The sequence below is a fragment of the Mustelus asterias genome, chromosome 16, assembly GCF_964213995.1.
Source record: "Mustelus asterias chromosome 16, sMusAst1.hap1.1, whole genome shotgun sequence".
NCBI lineage: Eukaryota > Metazoa > Chordata > Chondrichthyes > Carcharhiniformes > Triakidae > Mustelus > Mustelus asterias.
In genome coordinates, this window is record NC_135816.1 from 82,956,318 (window position 1) to 82,973,695 (window position 17,378).

A 17,378-nucleotide genomic window follows, 5' to 3' on the forward strand; every position below is an offset into this window, starting at 1 on the left:
ACCATAAATACAATATCTAATATGTAGCAAAGATGTGTGGGTTAGGTCGATTGGCCATTCTAAATTGCCCCTTCGTGTCGGGGGATTAGCAGGGTAAATTTGTGGGGTTAAGGGGATAGCGCCTGAGTGGGATAGTTTTTGGTGCAGGCTTGATGGGTCAAATGGCCTCCTTCTGCACTGTTGGTACTCTATGATAACAGCACCAGATATAACAATGTTGTTACAATCCCCGTGGAAACTGATAACCTTAAAATAAACAAATTTCAAAACAACTCCAACGGAATAAAACCAAAGAATAAAGTTTCACTTTTTAAAAACTATCACCGTAACAATCAAAATAAAATCAACATGAAAGAAGCATGAATTAACAGACAAATGGTATTTCAGCAGACAGGAATTTCTCTTCAAATCACTCATAAAATAAAAACATGTCCCATTAAATCACAAGCATTTCCTCTCTCAATATGCAAGGGCACGAATTCCAGTTAGAGTCCCACAAACTCCGCATTTCTCAGGGGGTAGAGAGAGGAGGAAGTCATGATGTATGAGAAGCTAAAATTAAAGCTGTGCTGTTTAAAATCAAACTTCATGACTTGGAAGAAAATGAAGGAAAGACATTTTGGAAAGTCCCCTGTCCCACTTCCTCAGCTGGCAGCCCAGAATTCAGGTGCAAAAATATTTTCTGACCAAGCTGTCCAGAGGAATCAAGTGAGGCTTGCAGCAGCCTGCCACCAAGTTCAGTGACTGAGTAAATCCCTTCCCACACGTGAGCGAGTTGGTATTTCAGCAGATCTTGAGTGCTTTTAAAACTCTTCACACAGTGAAAACAAACAGAAGATCTCTGAACAGAGTGAACAACTTGATGACCAGTGACGCTGGACGCACAAGTGAATTATTTTCCACATAAGAAGCACATGAACAAAATCGCCCTGGTATGAACCTGCGAGTTATAGGGATTGAACCCCTTAGTTACAACATGATTGGATGGAACAACAAATTTTAGTTATGGAACAGCTTTATTGAGAGAAAGGCAGGACAAACTTATAAACTAAAGGTAAAGTTCAGGCTGAGATTTGCAGAACAACGTGAGCTATATACATCCTGTGTCATATCTGATCAGCAGAATGTTCTTTCTTCGTAGCTTCTGGTGTAGTTTACAGCTTTCTCACTCCGTTCTTATATTTTCTGTCTTCTTTCATTTGTTCCCCTTGAGAGGACAGTTGTTATGCTGGAAACACACCCCCAACTGACTCCCCTCAGACTACCAATTCGAACTGTCCGTGTTAATTTCACTGCACAATCTTGTGTTTCTTGTCTAATCGTAGTTTTGTTCACGTGAGCTGCATTCACCTGTTGATGAGAGCTCACACATTCTTCTGTTGCAGATAATTTTGTCACTTCCACCATCTCACAGTTCAAAACGAGGACAGGTTGGTTCAAAGCACAGCATCGCCCCAACAGGCTAATGCACAGGCAAAGAAAGAACACAACTCCTGCAGACAATATTAGCACAGGCAAAGAAAGAACACAACTCCGAGAGACTATATTACTCAGACAAGGAAATAACACAACTCATACAGACTGTATTAACACAGATTAAGAAAGAACATAATTCTTATACACTGTATCTGGACACTGTATAACTGAGTGAATCTTCCCACACATGGAATAGGTTTTACAGTTTCGCCTCACTATGAATGCTCTGGCATTTCTGGAAGTTGCATGATTTGATTAATCCCTTCCCCCACACAGTGCATATGAACAGCCTCTCCCAGTTTGATGGCACCAAAGAGTTTCTAGTTGAGATGGAGAACTGAATCCCTTACCACAGTCTCCACAGTTTCTCCCAATTGTAGGTGTCCTTGTCTCCCTTGGTTCGACAATCAGTTGAAGGTGCACATAGGATTACACAGGAAGTACAACACAGAAACATGCCATTCGGCCCAACTAGTCCATGTTGGTGTTTATGTTCCACTCAGGTCTCCTCCCATCTTTGCACTTCTAAATCTATCTTCGTAACCGAATATTCCCTTCTCTCTCATATCTTTGTCTAGTCTCCCCATAAACACATTGATGCTATTCACTTACCCCACACCCTGTGATGGTGAGTTCCACATCTTCACCATTTTGCTGAACTTTTGCTGAATTCTCTATTGGATTTCTTGGTGACTCTTATATTGATTGCCCTGAGTTCAGTTCTTTCCCCACAAGAATAAACATTCTCTCTGTACCCTCTGTCAAAACCTTTCATTAATTTAAAGATTTCTATGAGATAACCGCTCAGACATATTTTTCATAAAAGTGATCCAGTTTGTTTACCCTTTCCTGAATGTGAACTCAGACGTTTCAGCTCATTTTTCTCTGCACCCTCTTGTGTCTCTATGTCCTTTCCATAACATGGTGACCAGAACTGCAAACAACACCTCGCTGTTGGTTTGATATTGTGTATCAGGTAGACTTTGCTTTCGCTTCAATGATGGATGTCACCTCTGCAGAATGTGTTCGATTTTTACCAAATGTTGCTGCTGCTGTGTCAGAAATTATTGAACTCAGCACTTTCCAACCTTCATCAATACCAATGTTGATTGAAGAAGCTTTTATTGTGCTACTTTGTCCTGTGTTCCTTAATGATTTAATTTCATAATGGAGGTACAACTGTGAAGAATGTGAAAGACATTAAGATTTGTCAGCAAGGATTAATCAACACTTTCTAATAGGAGATGTTAATCAGTGGAACCGCTGGAACTTCTTCTGTGGGATTTGAATTGTATATTGTGCAAAGACCAATTTGGGATTGAAGTAAAAGTTCATATTTTAATTATGAAGTGGTTCCCAGTGAGAGTTCTTGTATTAAGAGGAAAGATCACAGATGGTGCTTTTAAAAAGGAACATGCAGCCTGAAAGTCAGTGACATATCCAGCATATTAAACTGGTTGTGAACTTCTGCAGAAACAAACCTAATATTGTCAGACTATCAGTCCTGGATGTGATTCGCAGCGGCAAAAACAGCGGAATCCAACACCTACAGTCACTTGTGAAATTGCTCGTGCCTCAGCAGGTCTTCTGACTGAATGAATCCTGCCCCACACAAGGAGCAGGTGAACGGACTCTCCCCGGTGTGAACTTCTTGGTGTGTCAGCTGTTGAGATGACCAAGCAAATCCCTTCCCACACACGGAGCAGCTGAATCTCCCCAGTGTGAGTGCGTTGGTGTTCACGAAGGTCACTTGACTGCCTGAAACTCTTTCCACAGGAAGTGCAGCCAAATGGATACTCCTCAGTGTGCATTTGATGGTGTGACGAGAGTTTGAGTACCTCACTGAATCTCTTCCCACACACGAAGCAAGTGAATAGTTTCGACACCGTGTGAATTCGCTGGTGTTCAGTGAGGATGGAAAAAGATTTGAACTCCAGTCCACAGGTTGTGCAGTTGAATGGCTTCTTCTCAACGTGAACTCGCTTGTGTGAGCGAAGACCGGATAACTGAGCGAATCCCTTCCCACATTCCGAGCAGGTGAATGGTCTGTCCCCTGTGTGGAAGCGTCGATGGATTTCCAGCCGGGATGGATAAATGAATCCTTTACCACAGTCCTCACATTTCCATGTTTTCTCCATTGTGCCTGTGTCTTTGTGTCCCTCCAGATTGGGCAAGCAGTTGGACTCTTCGACACACAAAACACAAGAACCGTTTCTTCCCACTATGAATGGTATGATTTGTTTTCTGGCTGTGTACCTGGTTAATATTAGTTCCACAGTTGGTCACTGGAACACTCTCTCTCCGGTGTATGTGTCTCGGTGTTTATCCAGTCACACTGATGTTTGAAGTCTTCTCCCATAGAGAGAATGATGTTTTGATTGTTTGGTTTGAGCTTACTGTCTGTAAATCCAGCCGGGAATACCCTGGAAAGGAGTTTCCAAAACTCTTCACTGTAAATACAGAAGATGTTCTGAACAGACCATTCTAGATTCCATGGAACATGTTTTCCCATTGTTGCTGCAAAACAGTAAATTCTCATCCCACTCACTCTCTCTTCTCCCAGTGCTGTAATGCAAACTCCCCCCCCCTCTCCCCCCGCCGCTACTCTGCTGACCAGTTTTGCAGTCTTCTACATAATTGTGCAGTATTTGAGATTCAGTTGTCCTGAGCTTCATGGTTCCAGAACACTTCTTGTCTCCGAGCGGCACGGTAGCACAGTGGTTAGCACTGCTGCTTCACAGCTCCAGGGACCTGGGTTCCATTCCCGGCTTGGGTCAATATCAGTGTGGAGTTTGCACATTCTCCTCGTGTCTGCGTGGGTTTCCTCCGGGTGCTCCGGTGGGTTAGGTTGATTGGCCATGCTAAAATTGCCCCTTAGTGACCTGAGATGCGTAGGTTGGAGGGATAAGTGGGGTAATATTTAGGGATAGGGCCTGGGCGGGATTGTGGTCGGTGCAGACTCGATGGGCCGAATGGCCCTTTCTGTACTGTAGGGTTCCATGATTTGATTTCTCGTAAATTGGACCTTTCTGGTTGCACAGAACATTGTCCCCTCCTGGTTGTGTGTTTGAACAACACTGCAGCCAGTCCGTCCCTCCCCCACAGCTCTGACAGCACCCAGCCCAACACCCGCCTACCCACTCCCATGGAAACTCATTGCAATTTTCTCAGGCAGCACCGGTCTCCCTGCTAAACCCACCACAGTGTCGCCACCATTCCATTCCTCCACTCCCAGTTTTCTCCCTCCCTCTGCTCTGGCTGGGTTTTCTCAAACCCCTTTGTGCAGAGTGAAAATGTAATCAATAAACCAATCATTCTTGTTGAATTAATTATTTTCTCTCCTGGTCCACCAAGATACCTACGCATAAAAGTTAAAGTTTATTTAATAGTCACAAGCAAGGCTTATATTAACACTGCAATGAAGTTACTGGCGCCTGTTCGGGTCAATGCACGTACTTAGCACGTCTTTCAGGCTGTGGGAGGAAACCGGAGCACCCGGAGGAAACGCACGCAGACATGGGGAGAATGTGCACACTCCAACAGACAGTGACCCAAGCCCAGGAATCGAACCCAACGTCCCTGGCAATGTGAGGCAGCAGTGCTAACCACTGTCCCACCCACGGTTGGAAGGCCCCGGAGCTGCAACTGCAGATTTTTATTCGGGGGTTTGGGGTTTCCAGCATGTGTTTCTGAATCCTCCCCACCCACTTCCCAGGGTACCTTTCCTTCCCAGAGATAAGAGCTCTCATTGATTTGAGCCCAAAGTGAATTATTGATTTACTAACCCCCTTCCCCATCATTTTATGCGAACCACCCTCCACTCACTGAACCAGGTTGATGGCCATTTGTCTGGGCTTATTCCTGGGAGGGAAAATCTCAGCAAGTCTGACAGCGTCTATGGAGAACAGAGTTCTGATGAAGTGTCATCCAGACTCAAAACGTTGGCTCTATTCTTTCTCCACAGATGCTGTCAGACCTGCTGAGATTTTCCAGCATTTTCTGCTTTTTTCAGATTCCAGCATCCGCAGTATTTCATTCTGAAGGATTTGCAGTTCCAGTGTTTCCAAATCCTCCCCTTCGAGCCGTCAGCTCTATCGCTCCATCTGTCACAGCTTATTCTCTGATTTCAGCTCCTCTGCCGTTTGGCAACTTTGGATTGCACCAAGGGTCGGCATGGAGCTCTTTAATATTCCAAAATTGCAATTGCTATTCTAACTTAAGAAAGTGCCGTGGTCAAAAATGTTGCAGATGAACTTGAGCTTTGTGGTAAGGGCGGCTGAATGTCGAGAGAACTGAAAAATAACACTGGAGAAAGGTTTCAGTTTCTCTGCCGTTTGGCCATTCATCCCTTTAATTCTAGGAACTGCCATTAGCAATCTTTCCCCTTGGTTTTGTGGCTATGACTCATCTTTCATTCACTCACTCTGCTGTATAAATACCTCCCAGTTTCTATGCCTTTTAACTTTGACAAAGGGTCATCTGGACTCGAAACGTCAAAACTATTCTCTCTCCTCACAGATGCTGCCAGACCTGCTCAGATTCTCCAACATTTTCTCTTTTGCTATCGCTCCATCTACCGGTTGCAGATGGGATAAACCAGCGGCTCGCCATCAGCGCGCATGCTCAAACAACGCCCGGGAACTGACTGACAGCATTGCGCGACCAATAGAAAGCGAGGAGCAGCTGAACCTCCAACCATTCAGGCTTCATTCGAGGCGGGACAGAGGACAGATTTTGGTCAATGCGCATGCGTCCACCTCAAATTTCCGCTTCAAAGATTTCGACTGTCTCCGAAATTGTCACCTGGGAAACTCGACTAACCGTCGCTAGCAAATACCGTATCCGAAATCCGGGCTTGGGGTCTACACGGAGCATTTATGAACTGTTCGAGCCCAATTGCCGTCTCCATCCCACCCTCACCACTCCACCCGACTTTAATTTACCCGCTGACCGTTTGCACCAGCAGCTTCAGTCTTTCGCCATCATCGACAGTACGCATGCTCCAGCTCGCAATGGCCGGCTGATTGACAGCAGCTGCGGACCAATAGGAAGAGGTGGCGGAACTGGAGGACCGAGTTTAAGTGGCTGGTCCTCCAAACAATCGGAATGAAGGGCGGGGCTTAGCCCAGAACTCCCTGAATGGGGCAGAGATCCAGGCTGGTTCTCTGGGTGTCAATCGCAGCACAGCAGCTGGAAGAGTTTAATTGTAATTCATAAAATCAGAAACTGACGGCTCCTCTCAGTAGGGTGTCAGGAATTTATTGTCAATTATAATAAAAATTCAAAAGCTGACAACTGCCCTTTAGGGAAGGAAATGTGCCCTCCTTCCAGGATCTGGGCAAAATGCGACTTTGACCGAAGCCCTCTGTCAAGAATAGACGATTTCTATGCGAAGCTGGCTGGGGGGGGGGGGGTCACATATTTTCCAGATTGGACACGATAGGACTGATTCAAACTGTCCTCTGAAATAGAATCATAGAATACGAACAGTGCAGAAGGAGGGCATTTGGCCCTTTGAATCTGTACCGACTCTTCAAAAAAGCCTATTTCCCAGGTCCTGGTAACTCTACATATTTGCCCCTCTAATTCCCCTAACCTACTGTGATAACACCCACAAAGGCCATGGGGAATCGCTGTTTGTTCTTCCTGTGGGGCTCATTGAGTATACATTCCCATGGTAACAGGCAAGGGCTTGCCCCGCTCGCGCTCATTACCTGAGCCTTTTGTAAGGCAGGCCCAGGACTGGGCCTGCTAAATTGTAGTTCCAGGTAGGGAGTAATGTAAGTACACCATGGTAGTGGTTTTACTTTGCATCCTGTAATAAACTGTCTTCTTTTCCACTACTTGGGCTGCCTAAATCATTGCATTAGTAATGAGGAGCAAGAAAAGTTTTGGACAACTTTGCCTTTCAATGAACCCAGTAAGACAGAAACAAGGAGATTTTGAAATTTCTGCTGTTAGGGAAGCAGGAAACCTATGATGTGGTTATGGAGTATGGCCCCCAGTATGCTGAAAGAGTAAGATATTTCTTCCGAGCAAACAGGATAGAATAGGACAACTGGCAAAATGTCATCTTTCTAACCACTTGTGAGGCTCCGAAATTCGGCATTGTAAGAAGTTTAACCTACATAGCAGCCCTGGATTCAAAAGCTTTCATTGAATTGATTGATGTGGTATCAGACCACAATGTTCCTATCCCGTCTGTTATATTACAACACTACAGGTTTATCATGGCAAATAGACTGCCTGGGGAACCAGTCACAACATTATTGATGAGACTGCAAAAATTGGCAGAATTTTCCTGTCCCGCCCCCCCACGGGAATCATCGCAGGCAGATGCGGATCCTGCAATGGTCCGTTGACCTCGGCCGGGGTGTTCTGGATTTGGGGCGCATGCAGCAGAAAATTCCACACTTTGTGTCCCTGTCAACACTTCCAGAAATGCTAAGGGATCAATTAGTATCAGAAATTAAGAATATTGCAACTCAAAGGTGGTTACCAGTGCCGGATTTATACTTGGTGAGGCCCTAAGCTATAAAAAGCTTGGAAGTTCCTTGTTCAAAGGTTACACCAAAAGGTCTCACAAAGGTGCGTCCCAAAACAGGACCTTGGGTCGCCACAAAACAATTGAAAACATAATTATGCCTTTTAATTATTGAATAGCAAGGTATTTAAAGTGAAAAATACAAATTATTTTCAAATGAATGCATTCACTGATTCCATATTTATCATTTGGCTGGCTTGATCTCTCTCAGATTTTGGTAATTTTGGTAAGTTTTGAGTTGCTCTTCAAGCTGGTGCTTTCTTTTTCTTTTCTGGTGTCCGCTCTTAAATATTCTCTTCATTGTAAATCTTCTGAAATTTTGTGAGGCCCCTGCGGATTGTGAGGCCTGAAGGTGTAGCTTGTTTAGCTTATGCCTCAATCTGGCATTGATAGCTACTGACTGAACCAATTCTGGACATCAAGAAAGCCATAGAACTGGCCCTTTAACAGGAAAAAGGGGGAGGTGGCTAGATGGGTGGAGAACTGGCTTGGTCATAGAAGACAGAGGGTGGTAGTGGAAGGGTCTTTTTCCGGCTGGAGGCCTGTGACTAGTGGTGTACCGCAGGGCTCTGTATTGGGACCTCTGCTGTTTGTGATTTATATAAATGATCTGGAAGAAGGAGTAACTGGGGTGATCAGTAAGTTTGCGGACGACACAAAACTGGCAGGACTTGCAGATAGTGAGGAACATTGTCAGAGGCTACAGAAGGATATAGATAGGCTGGAAATTTGGGCAAGGAAATGGCAGATGGAGTTCAATCCTGATGAATGCGAAGTGATGCATTTTGGTGGGAATAATGTAGGGAGGAGCTACACGATAAATGGAAGAACCATAAAGGGTGTAGAGACGCAGAGGGACCTGGGTGTGCAAGTCCACAGATGTTTGAAGGTGACGTCACAGGTGGAGAAGGTGGTGAAGAAGGCATATGGCATGCTTGCCTTTATAGGACGGGGCATAGAGTATAAGAGTTGGGGTCTGATGTTGCAGATGTATCGAACGTTGGTTCGGCCGCATTTGGAATACTGCGTCCAGTTCTGGTCGCCACACTGCCAGAAGGACGTGGAGGCTTTGGAGAGAGTACAGAGGAGGTTTACCAGGATGTTGCCTGGTATGGAGGGGCTTGGTTATGAGGAGAGATTGAGGAAACTGGGGTTGTTCTCCTTGGAAAGACGGAGGATGAGGGGAGACTTAATAGAGGTGTATAAAATTATGAAAGGCAAAGATAGGGTGAACGGTGGGAAGCTTTTCCCTGGGTCGGTGGTGACGTTCACGAGGGGTCATAGGTTCAAGGTGAAGGAGGGGAGGTTTAACACAGATATCAGAAGGACATATTTCACACAGAGGGTCGTGGGGGCCTGGAATGTGTTGCCGGGCAAGGTGGTGGAGGCGGACACACTGGGAACGTTTAAGACTTATCTAGACAGCTATATGAACGGAGTGGGAATGGAGGGATACAAAAGAGTGGTCTAGTTTGGACCAGGGAGCGGCGCGGGCTAATTGTTCCTTGTTTCTCGTTTCAAGGCTTCATTCTTTGATCATCTTGCTGGTGCCAGTACAGAGCGAGACTGCGGATAGTTGGGAACCTGTCTCGGGGGCAGGGAATACATATGGTGTTCGTGGAAGTGGAAATGACTAGGGTTGGGAAGCATTTTCCGATCAGGGCCAGTGTGATCTCCTGGACTCGTTTCGATCGCCTCAGGGGGTCGGAGAGGAATTTCCCAGATTTTATTTCCCCGTATTGGCCCTGGGGTTTTCACTCTGGGTTTTCGCCTCTCCCTGGAGATCACATGGTCTGGTATGCGGGGGGGGGGGGGGGGGGGGCGGGGGGGGGTGGGGGTGAGTTAATAGGTTGTGATGAACAAAGCATCGTAGCTGTGAGGGACAGCTCGGTGGATAGGATATTAGTATGTAGATAGGCTGGAAAATTGGGCGGGGATCCTGGATTCAGGATTCAATCCTGGACCGGGGAGCGGCGCGGGCTTGGAGGGCCGAAGGGCCTGTTGCTGTGCTGTATTGTTCTTTGTTCTTTGTTCTTTACCGTGAGAGGAAATGTGGAAAAAGGGGCCCAGGAGCTTCTGGGGTTCATAAATGGTGCTGTCCACAGCATTGGGCGACCCCTATACCACAAAAGCAAGTCCCCAGTGGATAATACTTGCATTGTCCATTTGCTGCTAAGAAAGGGCGATTGGAGTCGAAGGGTGCCAAACTCCAAAACTAGATGGGAAGTTTCTCATCAATACAGTGAGGAGCAAGCACATCCATGCTGCACTTGGAGTCATAGGGTCCACCTCATAGAAGGCAACTGATAAAGAAACAGAGAAACCCTACAGTGCAGAAGGAGGCCATTCGGCCCATCGAGTCTGCACCGACCACAATCCCACCCAGGCCCTCCCCCCACATATTTTACCCGCTAATCCACGCATCCCAGGACTCTAAGGGGCAATTTTTAACCTGGCCAATCAACCTAACCCGCACATCTTTGGACTGTGGGAGGAAACCGGAGCACCCGGAGGAAACCCACGCAGACACGAGGAGAATGTGCAAACTCCAAACAGACAGTGACCCGAGCCGGGAATCGAACCCGGGACCCTGGAGCTGTGAAGCAGCAGTGCTAACCACTGTGCTACCGTGCCGCCCAAGTGGCCAGGCTCAAGTGCAAAGCCACCTCATGACAGGGCTTTGCAAATAAACCAGCCCAAGAATGAGGAATTGATTATTAAAATTGCATCACTGCCGCGAAAGTGGCTCTTATCAAAATTAAACTCCAGGCAAATGGCCATTCCGGAAACATGGCCATGGACACGGGAGCTCCTGTATCTGTTATTGGGGAGCAATCCTTTAAATGACTCTGATTGGACATCTTGCCTTTAAGCCTGCGGCACACAATGGCTGGATTGGCCACGTACACTGGAGAATTCTTATGAATTGTTGGGACTATTGTAACCACAGTAACGCATGGGCAACAGACAGTCCATCCCCCCCCCCCCCCCCCCCCCCTGCCCGCACCCCCCCCCCCCACCCCCCCGCCCCCCTAATAGTTGTGCAAGGACCAGGACCCAGCCTTTTGGGAAGTAATTGGCTACAGAAAATGTGCCTAGATTGGCAACATATCTTTAAAATGTATACAAAGTAATTGGGAAATATCCTGAAGTTTTCCAGCATTGTCTCAGAAAGAATAAAGGCACTAAGGCTAAGATCTACGTGGACTCAGAGACCCGACCCATATCTTCAAGGCACTACCTGTCCTCTATGCCTCACTTGCAAAAATAGAGGCCGAATTGGAATGTTCAGAGGAACTTTGCATCATACAGCCAGTTCAATTTGCTGAATGTGCTGTGCCAGTATTCCCAGTTTTAAAACTTGAAAATTCTGCCCATCTCTGTGGAGATTCTAAATTGATGGTCCACAGAGCCTCCCGCTTAGACCGAGACCCTATGCCACACATAAAAGACTTCTCTGTGAAGCTGGCTGGGGAACACATATTTTCTAGATTGGACATGAGCCACACCTACCTCCAGTTGGAGCTAAAAGTGCCATCCAGGAAGTATATCACCATAAATATTCACAAAGGACTGAATGACTGCCCTCTGAGTGTCTTCAGCTTGCACCAGTTTTCAAAGGATGATGGAGAACATCCTTCAAGGGGTGTCCAGAGTAACAGTTTATTTAAATGTTGTTTTAATCTCTGGAACTATTGCAAAGGAGCATTTGGAGAGTTTGGAGGAAGTCTTTTGGCTTTCCTATGATATTGGCATCTGATTAAAAAGGGAAAAAATGTGTCCCAGGTCAATGAGATAACGTTCCTCAGGTACAGAGATGACAGATATGGATTACAAACTGTTGAAGAGAAGTTGCAGGCCATAAATGGGGCATCAACTCCATGGAACACAACAGAGTTGCAGTCTTTCCTCGGTCTCATAAATTACGATGGAAAATTTATACCGAATTTGATGACCCTGCTGGCATCCCTCCACGAACTGTTGACAAAAACAGAAATGGTCGTTGCAAATGCCACAGGGGAAAGCCTTTGCAAACATCAACCCACAATTGTTGTCAACAACTATACCAGCCCATTTTGAGCGCAGAGACCACTCATTGTAACTTGTGATGCCTCCCACTATGGGATAGGAACTGTATTATCGCAGCAGTGGGATGATGGGACAAAGCTTCTAATCATGTACGCATCATGAACCCTGATGGATGTAGAGAGGAATTGTGCCCAGATCGAAAAAGAAGGTTTGGCTAAGATGTTCGTGTGAAAAAGATGTTCCACCAGTATGTCTCCGGTTGGCATTTTGCCATAGTGACATGTTGAAGGCTTCGGAGGAGATGCCATAGCTTCTCTGCTCCGGGGAAGTACTGGACGACGAAGGGTACTCTGTCCACCGTGTCCCGTGTTTGTCTTCTGAGGAGGTCGGTGCGGTTTTTCGCTGTGGCGTGTCAGAACTGTCGATCGGTGAGCCGACTGCCATATCCTGTTCTTGTGAGGGCATCTTTCAGTGTCTGGAGGTGTCTGTTGCGATCCTCCTCATCCGAGCAGATCCTGTGTATACGGAGGGCTTGTCCTTAGGGGATGGCTTCTTTAACTTGTTTAGGGTGGAAGCTGGAGAAGTGGAGCATCGTGAGGTTATCCCTGGGCTTGCGGTATAGTGAGGTGCTGAGGTGAATGTCCTTAATAGAGATGCGTGTGTCCAAGAATGCAACCGATTCCGGAGAATAGTCCATGGTGAGTCTGATGGTGGGATGGAACTTGTTGATGTCATCATATCGTTGTTTCAGTGATTGTTCACCATGAGTCCAAAGGACGAAAATGTCATCGATGTATCTAGTGTATAGCATCGGTTGAAGGTCCTGTGCGGTGATGAAGTCTTGTTCGAAACTGTGCATGAAGATGTTGGCATATTGACGTGCGAATTTGGTCCCCATGGCTGTTCTGTGTGTCTGGATGAAGAACTGGTTGTTGAAGGTGAAGACGTTGTGGTCCAGGATGAAGCGGATGAGTTGTAAAATTGCATCTGGAAACTGGCAGTTGTCGGCGCTGAGCACTGAGGCCGTTGCAGCAATGCCACCATCGTGGGGGATGCTGGTGTAGAGTGCTGAGACATCCATTGTGACGAGGAGTGGTCCTGGTTCAACTGCTCCACGTGTGCCGAGTTTCTGTCGGAAATCCGTCGTGTCGCTAGAAAAGAAATTTCCCCTAATCTTAGTCCTGAAAGATTTACCCCTTGTTCTGGACAGCTCCACCATTGGGACATACTTCCTCAGATACGGAGAACAAACCTGCACACAATATTCCAGATGTCACCTCACCAAGGCCCTGTATGATTGCAGCAAGACATCCCTGCTCCTGTACTTAAATCTTCTCGTTATGACGACCTGTATACCGTTTGCCTTCTTTACTGTCTGCTGCATCTGCATGCTTACTTTCAGTGACTGGTGCACAAGGACACCAGGTCTCTTGCATATTCCCCACTCTTGATTTATAATAATTCAGATAACAATCTGCTTTCCTGTTTTTGCTCCTAAAGTGGATGACCTCACATTTATCCACATTATGCTGCAATTATCATACACTTGCCACTCACTCAGCATGTCTGGATCACGCTGGAGTATCTCTGCATCCTCCTCACAGCTCACCCTCCACCCAGCACTGCGTCATCTGCAAATTCAGAGATATTTAGTTGTCTCATCTAAATATTTTATATATATATTGTGCATAGCTTGGGTCCGAGCACTAATCCCTTTAGTACCACTGGTGACTGCCTGCCATTCAAAAAAAAAGATCAGTTTATCGCGACCCTTTGTTTCCTGTCTGCCAGCCAGTTTTCTATTCAACTCAGTACACTAACACAATCCCATGTGCTTTAATTTTACACGCTGATCTCATATGTGGGAATTTGTCGAAAGCCTTCTGAAAGTCCCAGGGGACAATTCTCCCAGCCCTCTGCATTACTCTAGCTGGGAGACATAAGTGGAGGCAATTTAATGGCCTTCCCGCTGGGCGCCATGGCCTCAGGGCATCTCTGGGCCCTGGATATCTGGCAGCGTCAGCTCCACGCCGGAAATTGCCACAGAGCTGATTAAAATATTCAAATAAGCATTTGAATCTGATTAGCATGAGCAAGACTTTTCAGTATACAGGCCTGATAACCTTTCTCCCTGCACTCCCTCATCCCCTTCCCACACCATAAGTGGTTCACTCCAGAAGGTCTGACAACAGCTCCCCACGAAAGGGAAGCTGGTGGCCTGACCTGCTGGAGTGTAGGGGGTGCCATGGAGACCCCCAGAATGGTAGGGTCAGGGGGGGTGCCTCCTGGGTATTGCCAGCCTTGCAGTGCCAGGCTGGCACCTTGGCACTGCCCAAGGGGCAAAGTAGCAGTGCCGAAGGGACACCTTGTCACTGCCCACTAGGCATCAGGCAGTGCTAAGGGAGCGGGGCCAGAGGGGGCAGGGCCTGTGGGGAAGAGTAGTGGGGGGTGGGGATATCCTGCTGCCACTCTGCACTTGGGATAAGTGACAGAATGAGGGAGGACAGCAATCGGGGTTGGCCATCAGGATGAGAGGGGGGGTCAGGGCTACAGCGGTGGGGGGTGGGGGTGGTGTCTGGACTGCGGGTAGGGGTGTTGGGACTGCCAATGGGGTGTGGAGGATCAGGAAAAAAACTGCATTGCTCAGAGTGTGGAGATTCATTTTGGAAATCCCGCTGAAAAAATCAGCGGGAGTTACTCCAATTTTTACTCAAATTCGACACGTAGAATTTTTTGGGGAGAATCCCGGCCCCAATAAAGTACATCGAATAGCTCCCCCTTATAACCTCTACTCGTTACATCCTCGAAGAATTCCATTAGATTCATTAAGCATGATTTCCCTTTCGATTCTACCTCTGTTTACCAAGTGCTCTGCTGTAAAATTTTTGACTCTTGAATATTCCCCACTACTTACATCAGGCTGAGTGGTCTATAATTCCGTCTTCTTTCCATAAGACCATAAAGCATAGGAGCAGAATTAGGCCACTCGGCCCATCGAGTCCGCTCTGCCATTCAATCATGGCTGATATTTGTCTCGTCTCCATTGTCCTGCCTTTTCCCCATAACCCCTCATCAAGAACCTATTTATCTCTGTCTTAAAACACTCAATGACCTGGCCTCCACAGCCTTCTGTGGTAAAGAGTTCCACAGATTCACCGCTCTGGCTGTAGAAATTCCTCCTTATCTTTGTATTGAAGGATCGTCCTTTAGACTGAGGTTGTGCCCTCTGGTTCTAGTTTTTCCTACTCGTGGAAACATCCCCTCCATGTCCACTCTATCCAGGCGTCGCAGTATCCTGTAAGTTTCAATAAGGTCCACTCTCATTCTTCTAAAATAAAATGAGTACAGAACCAGAGTCCTCAGCCATTCCTCATACAACAGTCTCTTCATTGCAGGGATCATTCTTGTGAACCTCTTCTGGACCCTTTCCAAGGCCAGCACATTTTCCCTCAGATATGGGGTCCAGAACTTCTCACAATACTCCAAATGGGGTCTGTCCAGAGCCTTATACTGCCTCAGAAGTACATCCCTGCTTTTGTATTTTATCCCTCTCTACCTTCCTTTTTTAAATAGTGGGGTTTCATTAGCTACCCCTCAATCTGCAGCAATTTTTCCAGAGCCTATAGAATCTTGGAAGAAGAACACAGATAAATGCATTATTTCAAGGGTCACTTCGTTCGGTGCTTTGGGATTTAGATTATCGGCCCCTCGGGATGGATCAGCCTTCATCCAATCAATTTCCACAACCTGAAAACCATCGCATATACACTCCAGAAAATGCTCCTCTATGGTTTTGTGATTAATTTGATTTGCCCTATATGCCGATTAAAGTCACCCGTAATTATAGATTATTTAATGTGTCTTTAATTTCCTGTTTAATGCCATTTCCACATCACTCTAAAGCTTGAGAGCATCCATACAACACCAACTAATGTATGTTTGCCACTTGGTGTTTTTCTTTGCTCTACCCACACAGATTTCACATTGTTGGAGCGAATAATTTTTCTCATTATTGTATTCATTTCCTCTTTAACTAGCAATGCAACTCCAAAACCATCTCCTTTTGTCTGTCCTCTTTCAATACTGAACACACCTGGATGTTCAATTCCCATCCCTGGTCACCCTTGCAGCCATATCTCCTTAATCGCAACGAGATCATACCCATTTACATCTATTTGCACAATTAATTCATCCACTTTATTGTGAATGCAAAAAGCATTAATGGCTTGCCTTTTTAACATAACATGTCCCATTCCCACTGTTTTTCACTGTGATACTTTTTGATTCCAGCCTTTGATTTCGCTGTTCATCACTTTCCTTATTCTCTTTTCTGTATTTTTTTCTCATACTTAATTCCACCTCCTTTGACTCCTTGCAAAGGTGCTCATGCCACTACAATTTTAGTTCAAACCTACCCAACCACTCTAGCAAATATTAACCCCTACTGCTACATCTCAGTGACCCCAGCAGAATGCACATCCATTCCCAGCTTGGGTGACTGTGTGGAGTTTGCACATTCTCTCATGTCTGCGTGTGTTTCCTCCGGGTACTCCAGTTTCCTTCCACAGTCCAAAGGAGGTGCTGGTTAGCTGCATTGGCAATATTATATTCTCCCTCAGTGCACCTAAACAGGCACCAGAGTGTGGTGATTCGGGGACTTTAACAGTAACTTCATTGCTGTGTTAATGTAAGCTTATGTGTGACACTAATAAACTAAAAACATTTTGAACATTAGCTTTAAAATTTCGACTTTAAATTTTAACCTTTAAACTTTAAAATATCAGAGGTGGAGGTGGTCAGCAGTGATCCGTGCCTGGTGGCCTATGATATCCTTGCCATGCGTCCCTTGGAGGGCCGGGGCCTGGAGGGTCACGGGAGGAGCCGTGCCATCCTGTTCATCCCGCTGCCCATGAGATGCTCCAATGTCAGGAATGGGGGATTTGGAGGGCCTGGCGATGGCTGGAATCTCCTGGGTGGAAGTCCCGGCATGGGCTTTTGTGCTTCCTCCTGCCTTGGCTCTCATTGGCCCTTCGGAGATCCACGGGATGCCGGGCAGCTTGAGTGATGTCGAGATTACCTGACGTCACTTGGCCTTGCCAGCCCTAGAGGCACAACTGCATCTGCCTTATGGTGTGTGAGCCCTCAACGATAGCCCCTAATCCAGGGGAGACAAGCTCTGAATCCCTTCCACAAAGGTCTACTGAAATTGGGTCAAACTCTGCAGCCTCTCTGCAGCCCCGCAGTGATGGCCTGCTGTGACAGTACCAGGCTCTCGAAGTTCACAGCCATGGTCCTCAGGGACTTGGCCATGGCTTGGACCCTGCCATCC